Source organism: Geotrypetes seraphini, chromosome 2, assembly GCF_902459505.1.
Source record: "Geotrypetes seraphini chromosome 2, aGeoSer1.1, whole genome shotgun sequence".
Taxonomy (NCBI): domain Eukaryota; kingdom Metazoa; phylum Chordata; class Amphibia; order Gymnophiona; family Dermophiidae; genus Geotrypetes; species Geotrypetes seraphini.
Window position 1 is genome coordinate 19,407,229 of NC_047085.1, and position 13,654 is coordinate 19,420,882.

A 13,654-nucleotide genomic window follows, 5' to 3' on the forward strand; every position below is an offset into this window, starting at 1 on the left:
TAGGTCCATCCCCGGTGCACCAGGAAGGGGAAGGCCCACCATTCTGTGGAGGCGGACCTGCCAGCCAGAGGAAGTAAACGTTCCTCTGGCTGGCCTGTGAGACATAGGTACGAGTAGGGTTCCGGGTGGGCTTTGGGGTATCAGGGTGGGAACATGTCTTCAGAGGGGGTTCCATGTAGGAATGCCATAAAGGAAACACACTCAGACTTAGAGTCAGGAGGAGACGCTCCAAATGAATGGTCTCTCCCTCTTTTTATTGAGAATCATATCTCCATTAATTACTTAGTTAATGGTCTACAAGGTTATAATTTCATAATGCATTTACAGTGAGGATTAAACTAAGGCAATATATTGTTTATCTATATCATGTCTGTCTCAAGGCTACTATCTCACGTGACATATGAATACATAATAACAGTTATAATAAAGTGATTCCCAATGTGTACCTTTCTGATATGTCTCAAATCTTACTATATTATGCAATAACACAATCTATATATTCCACAAGGGTCCTCAATCACCAATATAGCTCAAATGGTAGCAAAACTCCACCACCATTGGAATACCCTTATGTATTCAATATTTAATCAAAGTTTCAGGGATCCTCAGCGGCATCACTGAGTGGTCGTATGCGCTGGCGGTTTAATATTAGGGGGGTATTCCTTGATAAAGCTATCTATAGCGAAACATGTCGGTATGACATTCCCCTTGCCAGAGACCACACGAAAAAGCTAAGTAACAGCTTTTAAATACTGATTATAAAATATATAAACTTCAAAAAACTGTTTGATATGATGCAAGAGTAAAAGATAGTATTTGATAACTAATATAATAACGGGACCCGATGATGAGTAGACACATAAAGCTTGGCGCAATGAAATGTTATTGAGCTCCAAGTGGTGCCGCTGAGGATCCCTGAAACTTTGATTAAATATTGAATACATAAGGGTATTCCAATGGTGGTGGAGTTTTGCTACCATTTGAGCTATATCAAATCTTACTATGGCATACGACAGTCCAAAGGTTATAATGCATGCTTCTTAAGCTCTCTTGATTAGCCTTGCTCAGGCAAAGTCTGATTGTTGCCCATATAAGGGATGCTTAAACAAGATAAGAGAAAAAGGGTAAATGTATGTCAGGTTAATATGTGGCAAGGGAGGGGGGAATGCCTCAGCCTTCTGCTCAAGGTGCAACCCTTGTCCTTGCTTAGAATGTATACGTGGCAGGAGGGAGAGGGAGAGGAAATGAGAAACAGGGCCTCAGAACCAAACCCAGGCCTGGATCCACACACAGGCCCAGATCCGCACCCAGGGCCTAGGTCGGTGTGCCGACCCGGCCTGCGCTCAGAACCGCCTGCGTGCGGACCCCGCCAGTGTTCCGATGCCCCGGATCAGAACTTATCAGATCTCCATCCCTACAGTTCCAGCAGGAGGGAGTGGGCATCCCTCCTGCCGGTGATCTTCAGGGGGATGGTGTTTCCGGCAGGAGGGAGTGGGCATCCCTTCTGCTATGGGATGCCTCAGGGGATGGTGGCAGGAGCAATTGGGCGCTTCTCCTGCCACGGACATTCAGGGGGGAGGAGGGGCTTCAGGGGTTCTGGCAGGAGAGAGTGGACATCCCTCCTGCTGGCTGACTTCATGGGGGGAGGGGGGGACGGGTTCCCTGCTGCGAACGCTGAACTGATCATGACAGGGAGATTCCCTTGGCGCGATCGGCTCAGCGGCCAAGAATATTTGAAATGTAGACCAACATTTTGCTGGCCTACTTTTTAGGCACCTATCGCAGCCCCAGGGTGACACCTAGGGCCACCTAAGCTCGCCTAAGGCCACTTCCGGGCGAAACCACGCCCACACCTATCCTTGGGCGAGCTTAAGCGGTCATACATGTCTCCCTAGGCTCGTGAACATGCCTAAAGTGTAGGTGACCTGCCTCGGGGTGTTTTTTTTAAAATAAACAAACAAACATGAATCCTGATTGGCTGGTTAGACAGCGGTAGGACTCCTACCGCCGCCTGCAATCAGGACGCTGTTTATAGAATTTGGTCCTCTGTGTTTGGGAGATGGACAACGAACCTGGTGGCTCTAGTATAGTTTGTTGTATTAGTCAGACCTGTGATTGGATTATAAACACAGAGCATTCCTTTTGACATGCGTTTTTGTGTCCGCAAATCTCATGGTGCTGTGGTTTATCCAGTTTTGAAATATCATTTTTTCCCCCCGTTTTTTTTACACCCCCCTGTACCTTTTTTAATCCCCCCCCCCTTCCCATTGTACCTTTTTAAATCCCCCTTAAATCCTGGTGGTCCAGCAGTGTATCGGCAGGAGTGAGCTTTCCGTGCTCCTGCCCCTCCTTCGCTAGATGGCTGCCTCATTATCGCGGGCCAGTGACGCACAAGGCAGCCCACAAGTCCCACGAGAGCTGACAGCAGCCATTCAGGAAGCGGCGCAGGCCCAGGCTGGAGCGCAAAAAACTCACTCCTGCCTTGTGCACCGCTGGCCCCGAGATAATGAGGCAGCCATCGCGATGTGAGAGAGGGGCAGGAGCGCAGAATGCTCACTCCTGCCGATACACCATACAGCTTAAAAAGTTATTAGCTATTCTTACATAGAAACATTGTAGATGATGGCAGATAAAACCCAGCACAGTCTATCCAGTCTGTCCAATGAGATAAACTCATAGCATGTCTGTCTTAGCCTAGGACAGTGATCTCCAACCTTTTCATGTAGAGGGCTGCCGTGTAAATGCGAGAAAGCTCCGAGTACTGCAAATAGATTTCAAATGCACACATATTGCTAATTTTGTAAGCCACCATGACCTGCTTGTTCAGACTGAGTATTAATCATTGGAAATTAATGCCAATATTGATTCTACAACCCTTCAAAATATTTATTTAACAACTCACTTTATTTTGGATTGTCAACAGAAGCAAATTACATAAATGCAGTTACTGTTTCACGTGGGCAAGATTGAAAACCCATTACCCACCGTATCACCTATAAAACTTTAATGCTGGTCTACAAAATCAAACTTTCGCGTCTCCCATCTTTTCTCGATAAACTCATCATCCCCTTTTGCCCTTCCCGGACTCTTAGATCGGCCATACCTTCCATCAAAGAATTCTATTACACTAGAAAAACTAATTTCTCCGTTCTAGCTCCAACTTTATGGAACGCCAGGCCACCTCAACTCCGCCTCGAAAATTCACTTGACAAATTCAACAATAAACGTTTTTATTCCAAGACGCATACCATAGCATTTAAATATTTCTTCTCCAACAGCTGGCAAACTAAATATGAACCGCTTTTAAGAAGCGATCCCTTTTCCTGATGTTATATCCTCCCCCCTCTCTTCCTCTCTTTTTTTATTTGTTTTTTAATGATGTAATTATTAACTTTCCCTTCCCCCTTCCCCCTCAAGCTCATGTTCATACTTGTAATTTGTCCATTTAATGTTCACATTTCCCCTCCTCTTATAATAATTTATTTTTAACATTGTAAACCGGCAAGGTGCTCATCGATAGTCGGTATATTAAAATTAATAAACTTGAAACTTGAGGGGCACAATGGAGGATTTCAGGGGTTGCACAATGGAAACCAGTGGTCTAGGGCAGTGTTTTTCAACCTTTTTACACCTGTGGACCGGCAGAAATAAAATAATTATTCTGTGGACCGGCATCGGTCCGTGGACTTGCAGTTGAAGAACACTGGGCTAAGTCGTGGGCCAGATCCCGCCCATCTCTACCCAATCTCCACCCCAGACCCCGCCCCCATAATAGTACTAATTGCACCTTGCACGTCCCGAGCCTCATCTGGAAGCCTTCCCTCTGACGTTGCAACGTCAGAGAGAAGGCTTCCGGTTCAGGCGCAGGATGCCCGTAGGAGCCACTGCCCGTGGCTTTGTGCACTGAATCAGTTAGGAAGAGGGAGCTGGCTCGAAGATAACGCCGCATCGATCGCACCGTGGACCGGCGGTTGAAGAACACTTGTTTTGGGCCTGATGCACGTACTGGCCCTGTGGACCGGCAGGAAATTTCTGTGGACCGGCACTGGTCCATGGAACGGTGGTTGAAGAACACTGGTGTAGGGGTTCATCATCCAATGAGTTACATAAGAACATAAGAATAACCTTACTGGGTCAGACCGCTCACGCCGGGGAGAAGCTTTTGAGCTGTGCACCATATGGCGCGGGGTCAATGGAAGAGGACCAGCGACGGCCACAGATGAGTGTGCCTCGTACGGAGAGTCCAGAGCCTGCTTGTCTCGATGGTGCGGACGCCTTAATGACCTCCTCCTGACCCTTCAATTCTGCTTAACACCTACCATGCCTTACACATCCCTTCCCCCTTTTCTCCCAGTTACCTCTGTCTGGCTATCCCTCCCAAATCTAACTGAAGTAACTTCGCTGTCCTTACAGCTCCACTTATTGTATACCGTCTTGAACTGAAAAGGTATGATGGGATATAAATAAAGCGTCGGATGTCGGAGCGTTTGCCGCACACAGTCGCTACTGTACCTTTGTAAAAGACGGGGGTGGTAAGTTAACTCCAATGTCTGCAACATCTTTCTCCTAGGCTGGAATGGTCTTCCTTTTTCTGAAAGACTAACAACGGATTACCTTACATACATCAGTGCTTTGTAGACAATATTTATTAAGGACGCAGCGATTTTAAGTGTGTTAATTTTCCTGGATTGTTTCCAGCTTCTTGAAATATGTTAACCGTGTTGACCTGAGAAGGTATTTTGCGGGATACATTAATTAAATTGCATTGTATGTGTATATTGTGGTCATGGCAAGCCAAAGATGAAGCTTATTCTCCCGTCTCCCTCCCCTGCACTGCTCCTGATTAAAACCTAAAATCTCCCCTCGCTCTGACAGCCAGTCTGCGTTTGGAGTGAAGGGCATGTTCATCCATTCAAAAAGACATCAGGGATCTCCGTGCTGTATTTAACCGTAATTCCTCAGCATTTCTCTCTTTTTTTGGTTTCATTTCAACTTTATGTCCTACGTGTGACGAGAAGACTGAAGTGTCCTTTCCCCTTTTTGTGTGGCTGTGCTGGGAGCTATAAAACCGGTAATGAAATGTCTTCAGGCGCTGGGAGCTGTAGGGCCATCTGATTGGTTTAAAATCTGATCACTAGGGGGACATTAATAGCATTGACTCCAAGATGGACAAATGTCCAAGACCGGTCCAAAGGGTCCTCGTTGCACATCTGTCCCGCTTTCTAAAAATTCATCCCTCGTGGTGAAAAGGAAAGGCGTATTGTCATTCCAATCCAGTGCGGTTCCCCTGGGGAGTAGTTGTTCACAGCTGATACAGCGACCGAGCAGAAGCATCTGTTTGCTTTTGGACACGGAATAAAAATAGCCTTGAAAATGGGGCTTAAAGCAAACACGAGGGGGGGGGGAGGAGGAAACCGAGTTTAAAGAGAAACACCTCTGCCATAACTCTGACCCAGTGAGTTCCAGCTGTCTTCCAGAGCATAAATCCCTAAGTCTAGAAAGTTCCACACCCCCGTTGGCAGCTAGCGTGTATATTCGCGCATCCAAGTTATGAAATTAGGTCAAGTTTCAAGTTTAATAAGGATTTGATTGATCGCTTAATTAGAATTTGAAGCGATGTACATATCAATAAAATTACAAAATTTAGGGGACAACAAAATAAATGACAAAAAACTAAGTTTTGCAAAACATATTATAAACTAACATTATAGACATATTAAAACACAAGGAAAGATAGGGAAAAGAAATACAAGTTATTTGATAGTAAATAAGACATTCAAAGGAAAAAACAAAAGGAAGGGAAGCTTCCGAGAAGCTATAAAATACAGTTGAAATAATGCCATTAGACGAGCTTACTAATTATCGAATGCGTCCTTAAAAAGAAAGCTTTTTTAATTTGCTCTTAAATCTATCCAAGTTGCGTTCTTCCCTTAAGTAAATAGGGAGCGAGTTCCATGTTTGAGGGGCTGTGACAGAAAAAATGAATTGCCGCCAACTATTAATAATTTTAAGTGAGGGAATCATCAGTAAATGTTGTTAATCGCACAACTACCGGTAGTTTTAATAATAAACCGGTCATTGGCGTTAACGACCAATCGTAGGTGGTGGTTTTAATCGTCACTGATTGGCACTGTGTTTTTGCCCTTTTATTTATTTATTTAGCCCGTCCTCCCAAAGGAGCCCAGAACGGGTTACAAGTAAGACAAACTTTGGTGGGAAAAACAAACTTGGTGTACTTAGAGGTATAAATTTCAGCTCTTACGGTGTAATCATGACATATAGATTTGGAGATATAGACAGCGGACATAGGGTGTTTTAAAAATTGCAGTATGTTCCGAGAAGACATGCCCCCCTCTTTCACTAAGGTGTGCTAACCCCGCGCTGTGCGCCAAGAACTAACGCCACGTCTAGTGCACGCTATAACCGCTAGCGCAGCTTCGTAAAAGGAGCCCATAGTCTACCGTGGTTTAAATCAGTGTTCTTCAACCACCAGTCCATGGACCGGTGCGAAGGTCCTCCAGAAGGGCCCTGAGCTGCCAGTGTGTGGGGGGGTTGCCAGCAGGGAAGAGGGCTGGAGAGAAGGAGAGGCGCCGGCGCCGGCTGATTGCCTACGAGACGTGCCTCTCGCCACGAGAGGCACATTCTGTAGGCCGGACATGTCAAACTCTGGCCCGCAGGCCAAATTTGGCCTGCGGGGTGATTAAATTTGGCCCGTGATCTGGGCCGAGATTTGGCCCTCCGTTCCTTCCTGTGGCAGAGGGAACGCGTGAGGACGCCTGAATGACTGAGGTTGGCACTCTTCCTCATTGGCCCTCGTGCTTGTCCATCACCGCTGCAACGGACGCCGGATTGGTGGGAGTGAGCGTGCTCCATTTTCTTCCCTCCAACGTCCTGGACTGACGACGTGGTATGTCGGGTGGGAGGAGATGGCGACGGTAGCTACCGCACTTTCCTCTGCAGGCTGCTTTATTTTGTTTACATCACAGATGGTAGTGATCAAAATGGTGACTAAGAAGAACCTTAGTTTCCCCCGTTTACTAAGCTTCGCTAGCAGTTTTTAGCGCCTGGAGCCACGCGCAGCATTCAGCGCGGCTCCCGGCACTAAAAACCGCCATCGTGGTTTAATAAACGGGGGCACCGTGAAGAGAAAAAATGGCATCGGACAGCAAAAAGGTTTTCATGAACGGTGACTTTAGTTTCAAGGACAAGATAACTGTTGTTTGAAAGCAATGTGGTAAGGATTTTAAATACCATTGAAACCTCATTACAGTGGATGGGGGATTGGGGGTGCTTGTATTTGGGGGGGACTGGGGAGGAGAGGTGGAGGTAAAAGGAAGTTTTCTCTGTAGAGAAGACAGTGGGAGCAATCTGGATAGAGGAGAATTGAATGAGGGAGGAGGAAGAAGAAAGAAGAGGACAAATGATTGAGCTCTTTGGAGAGCGATGACTTGGAGAGAGTCAGTTATTGGGGGGGGGACAGATGAGTAAACAGAACTTTACAGTTGTTGCAGTTACTATGTCTAGGTATGGTGAGCTGGAGCAGGAACAGGAACAAGAGCAGGATGTGACATCACTAAGTGTAACAAAAGGAAGACAGCACGAAAGAAAGAGGGAGGGAAGGGAAACATGATTTGAATAATGACCAGGAGAGTCAGTTATTGGGGGGGGGGGGACAGATGAGTAAACAGAACTTTACAGTTGTTGCAGTTACTATGTCTAGGTATGGTGAGCTGGAGCAGGAACAGGAACAAGAGCAGGATGTGACATCACTAAGTGTAACAAAAGGAAGACAGCACGAAAGAAAGAGGGAGGGAAGGGAAACATGATTTGAATAATGACCAGGTTGTAACACTATATTTCTACTACTAAGACCAAGGGGTTCTTTCATTAAGGTGCGCATTTAGCACGCGCTAAATCGGTTATCGTACCTTAATAAAAGGGCCCCCAAGTATCTTAATTAAAAATTTGGCCCGCAAACTTAGCTTATGTTTTAGATTTCGGCCCCTTATGAAATTGAGTTTAACACCCCCTGCTGTAGGCAGTCAGCCGGTGCTGGTGCCTCTCCTCCTCCCCAGCGCGTCGCGGCACACCTGAAATCTCAGGAGGCACCCAGTTTACGATACACTGGTTTACCTGTGGATCAAACTAGGTAGAGAGCGAGGGGCTGGCTGAGTGCTGGCGAAAAAGTTAGACACAGGGTAGTGAAATTCAGCCACTCTGAATAGAAGCTCTTTGCATAAGCTGGTTTACAGGCTTAACAGAGATTTCGGCAGTTGGAACCCAAGCACAGTACCGGGTAAAGCTTTGGATTCTTGCCCAGAAATAGCTAAGAAGAAAAAAAAAAAAAAAAAAAAAAAATTTTTAATTGAATCAGGTTGGGCAGACTGGATGGACCATTCGGGTCTTTATCTGCCGTTATCTACTATGTTACTATGTTACTATATGTACTTGATGTGACGCGTGTATTCGTGCTCGTACTGCAAGGCTACGTACTGCAAGGCTACGCTCATTCGAATGGCAAATGGGCTACTGTCCAGAGCCAGATTCACTGTATATGCACAAAGTAAAGAGCTGAGGGTAGCACTTTTGGACGTCGCCTGGGCCAGCTGGATATCGGCCTAGTGTTACAGCCTGACAGGATAGCATTGGCTGAAACCCAGCTCATAAAACTGCAATGAGGATACGAGGTTTTTTTTGTTTGTTTTGCTGATGGCAGCAGAAATAGCGTAATGAATCTTTCCCTTCGTTCCCATTTTGGACAATTTCAGCAAACCTATTAAGGACTAATTAGTAAGAATAGACGTCCTCTCCCCTTGATGTGCCGTAGGTTTTGGGATCATTTGTCACGTTCTGCTTTCACGCGGGTCCGCCGCCTCAAAAAGGTGCCAGGAAGAAAGTTGAAGTATCAGGGTGCGGCCTAAAAGAACTAAAAGGTGGAAACAAACTGGGGTTCAGTTCGGCTTATCCTGACTCCCTGGTTCTTATTGGTTCTAGATTTAACCTGACTAACCACTTTTCCCCATCCTATCCCTAGGCAAACATCCAAGTTATGTCTTTTTTTTTTCAGGAGAAATAATTCATACAACCCGTCGGCATCCCACCAGCTCACTGGGAACACAGAAAACATTGCAAAGCTACTGTTCCATCATGCCTCAATTAGTCCTGAAGACAATTAGCTCGGGCGCCATCCTAGGCTGTACCGTGTCGCTCTAGGCGGCCCTAATTTGGAAATCACGAGCTATGAATCTTTTCAGTCATCGAGCAACCCGGGAACATGGCTTACAAATTTCCCAAAGTGCTTTATTTTTTCCAAGAAAATTTATCTGCGCACAGGCAAAGGTTTTATTACCCCCGGCCTGTAAACATGGTACTAAATTAGCTTCTCCGGGCTGAGCACAATCCTCGATATCCTATAAGAAATGGGAAATGAGTTATTAAATGCTGCTGGATTTGCATTTCTGCTGTAGCAATATTATGACCCTCTGCTGTTGACTGGATTTAAAGCGAGCTATTGCACCTCTATTAGCACTGTCCACCATCCAGCCTTTCCAACGGTGATTTATTAGATGTTCACGCCCGTATCAGTATGCGGACAATTTATAGGCCTTGCTTGATTTTTTTTTTTTTTCCCATCTATATTTCTGCACCCCCAAGGAGTGCCCTATAGTTAAGGATGGCAGATAATCAATCATATTCTATATTGGAGGAATCGGTGGAGATGGGCTCATAATAATTACGACTGTGATCATTAACCCTGTCTGTCAATGAACCAAAAGGAAACACAGGGCTTGGAGTGTTACCAAGAAAGGAACTGCAGGTCCTTGGAATGTGTGTGTGTGGGGGAGAGGGGGGGGGAGAGTCCCATCCTCTGGGGACTGGAGGGAAAGAGAATCTCTGCCATCACGCAGTGACAATAATGACCGGTTAGTCTCTTTATGTACTGTATTTATTTGGTTTATCTCAGAACAGGTTACGATGTACATACATAAAGCATGGTAAAAACATAACATGACAAACGTGGTACAGTGCCACATAGCATGACGTGCATTGTATGACAAAAAAACACAGGATGGCAGCTTAGCATGGCAAACATAGTCATACAAGCTTAGCATAGCATGATAAATAAGTGTAGCAAACACAGCAGGACAGACTTAGAATCTAATGTAATAAAACCCTAAGCCGCGCATGCGCACTCTTACCTGCGTGCTCCCGTTTTCCATGCGCTGTAGGTCCCTGCAGGTAGAAGTGCGCATGCGCGGCTTAGGGTTTTGGCTTCAGGCAGTGCGGAGGCTGTCGGCCGCGGCGGCTCTTGGCGTCTGCAGGCCGCCGCGGCTGTCAGCGCCTGCAGGCCGCCGCGGCTGTCGGGGGGGGGGGAGAAAAAGGAAGGGAGGCCTACTGCTGGATGGGGGAACAGGAAAGAGGTTCTAGGGGGGAAGAAAAAGGAAGGGAGGCCTATTGCTGGACGGGGGAGCAGGAAAGAGGTGCTGCTGGACAGGGGGGAGATTGAAAAAAGGGAGAAGGACTGCTGCTGGACAAGGGGAGCAGTGAAGGGGTGGTGGTGGACACAGGAAAGGTAAAAGGAAGGGAGAATGGGTGGAGAGCCGAGGAAAAAGAAAGACAGAAAGAAAGACAGAAATACAGAAAGCGGCTAAGGAGAGAGAGAGAGAGAAAGAAAGACAGACACACACACATATATTCTAGCACCCGTTAATGTAACGGGCTATAAGACTAGTTATATATACAAACATAGCATGACTAACGTGACCATTTATTTTTTTCCTCAAAAGGGAACATCTACTAATATTCAGTCCTGCCCCCCAGTCCCACCCTAACCCCGTCCCAACCCCATCCCCGATTTCTTCCATTCATTTTTCATGTACACACAATATCTTATTAATTCATAATGGTAATCATAAAATTTTTTTTAAAAACCCACAAAGCACACTGTATGCAGAGAAAATGTTAATTATCATTTGTATTTGTTTTATTTTTCAAAGATGTCAAGGCAGATGACTTTAAAATATGCGGGAGATGATTTTTGGCGTCCCATTTGAAACAAGTCTGATCGGTCGGGATACACCCTGAGGCAGCATATTTGTGAAATGCTGGCCACCATTGGTGTACCGAATAGCTGAAGAAGTTGAAAAGTTTTCTTCTATCCTTTGTGTTTCATTAGTGAAGCACAGCATAAGACTTTATATCATATTGAAGGTTTTTTACCAATGAGGTGACCGCTTAACCACCTTTAACAAACCACTTCGGTGGAGGTGGGAGGGCCCTTTTCTGAGGTTTTTTCCTTCATTTTGAGTTATTTAATAGCCTATGCTGTCCTTATATCATATTATAGGACATTGCAGCATCAACCATTATTGAAAGTTTATTATTTTAAAATATGCAATGTCACCTCAGTAACAACTATAGAAAAACAGACAAATATAGTGCAAAATATAGACAGCAGATAATTCTCAAAACTGACACATTTCGATCACTAAACTGAAAATAAAATCATTTGTCCTACCTTTGTTGTCTGGTGATTTCATGAGTCTCTGGTTGCACTTCTTTCTGACTGTGCATCCAATATTTCTTTGTTTCTTCACTCAAGCCCAACAATTGTCCCTTTCTATTCCCTCCCTCCCTCCCTCCCTCCTTCCCTCCTATGTCCCTCCCCATCCCTGCTTTCCAGCATTTGTCCCCAGCAGCACTCCCTGCATCACTATGTCCAATGTCCCCCCACCCTTCATCCCTTCTGTTCCCTCTCCACCTCCATATGAAAACTCATCTCAACCTTCTCTCCCTCCCTGCCTTCCAGCATTTGTCCCCAGCATCACTCCCCGCATCACTATGTCCAATCCCCCACCTTGCATCCCCTCTCTTCTTACTTGTGGACTCTTTGAACTGCTCCGACCTTGCTCCTTGCTCCAGCACTCCTGCATGGCACAGCACTCCTGGATGGCAGATGGCCCGGCACTCCTGGACGGCCCGGCCAAGCAGCTTCGAAATGCTGCACATGGCTGACCCACAAGCCTCTCTCCGATGTGAACTCTGACATTGGAGAGAATGCTTTCGGGCCAGCCACTTATAAAGTAGAGTGTGGCTCCAAGGAGCGGGGTGAGGCGATGCAGCAAATCCAAGAGCCAGTGCAGGAAAAGGAACAGAGGTGAGAGGTGAGAGAGTTCGGGGCAGGATCGCGAATAGTGTCCCTAGCTATTCCAGGGTTCGGGACGGGACCATCCCGTTATTAGATCGCCCTCACCACTGAAAACGGGACATTTTGACATCCTGAAGTGGTATGTGGGGTTAACGGGACATGCGATGTAATAATGGGATGGCAAGCATTGTATTATACATGGGAGCTCATAATCAAAACAGAAATACAACTAAAAACCCTGGCACTTAGATGACCTAAAAGACAGGTCGTCCAAGTGCCGTTAATCAAAACGGGTTTTTAGATGAATCCAGAGACTTTTTAGGCCTTTAAAACATGCTGTGTGCCCAGAGCTGAAAGGAGTGGTTAGGGAGGGATGTGGGCCGACCTAGACTTAGTCGCACTGCAGGATAATCGAAAGTTTTACGAGGCTGCCTGGACGGAACTTATACATTGTGACCTAGGCGATCTAAAAACAGGTCTAAGTGCCCAGAAGGTATCCAAAGTGACCAGATAACTACTGCAGACACAAAGTCCAGACCCCCCCCCAGTGATCACTGACCCCACCGCTCTGCTATAAAAATCGGAATAAAAACGTACATACCTGCCTCCAGAACTTCAGCACCTGGCACAGGAAAGCCTAGTAAGAGCTGCAGAGAGGTGGCTTAAGTAGTCTGGGGGGTGGGCTAGTGAACCATAGAGAGGAAGACCCAGGCCCATAAGCCACTCTAACCACTGCATTCATGATGGAAAATGTGAGTCCATCAACCCCCCCCCCCCCCCCCGAACCCTACTGTACTGCCATAAGTGCTATTGGGGTGTAGACAGGTAGGTATAGTAGGTTTTGGGGGGCTCACCATAACCTGCAAGGGAGTTGTGGTGAGATGTTTATGTAGCACCCTTTTTGTGAAGTTCACCGCAGTGCCCTGTAAGGTGCCCCACTACTCTGTTGCCAAAAGGTCTTGTTCTAGACATTTGGGACATGGACGAGAATGTAGTACAAAGATTAACATACTAGCGATCTGGACGATCAAACAGCTGGACTCGGAAGAAGACGATTTTCGAAGGAAAAAAAAAATTGGGGACGTAGTTTTCGAGAATGGACTATGGATGCTGCCGATTTTGGGGTGACTGGCGCCCTAGGCCAAAAACGGACTTAGACATTTGTTTTGATTATGCCCCTAATGGTGAACAGACTCTTAAGGGGAAAATTCTATAAAGGATGTTATAAGTTAAGCACAAGAAAACTGAGCACTAATGGAGAATTCTAGAATGGCTAAGTTGGGCACCGAAACCATGATGGTGCAAATTGGTCCTTGAGTGCCAAACTTTAAGTGCAAGCGTGTAGGCCATCTCAAAGACTGGCGTAAATACTCATGCCTAAATACTGTCAGTTGTGCACCAGGGCCAGACATGCCCCTGAATCGGCCATGCGCCTTTCACGTTAATGCCGTCTTTGTAGTGACACACTATTGAACCGAGGCGCTAAGGCCCCGATTCAGACCGCAG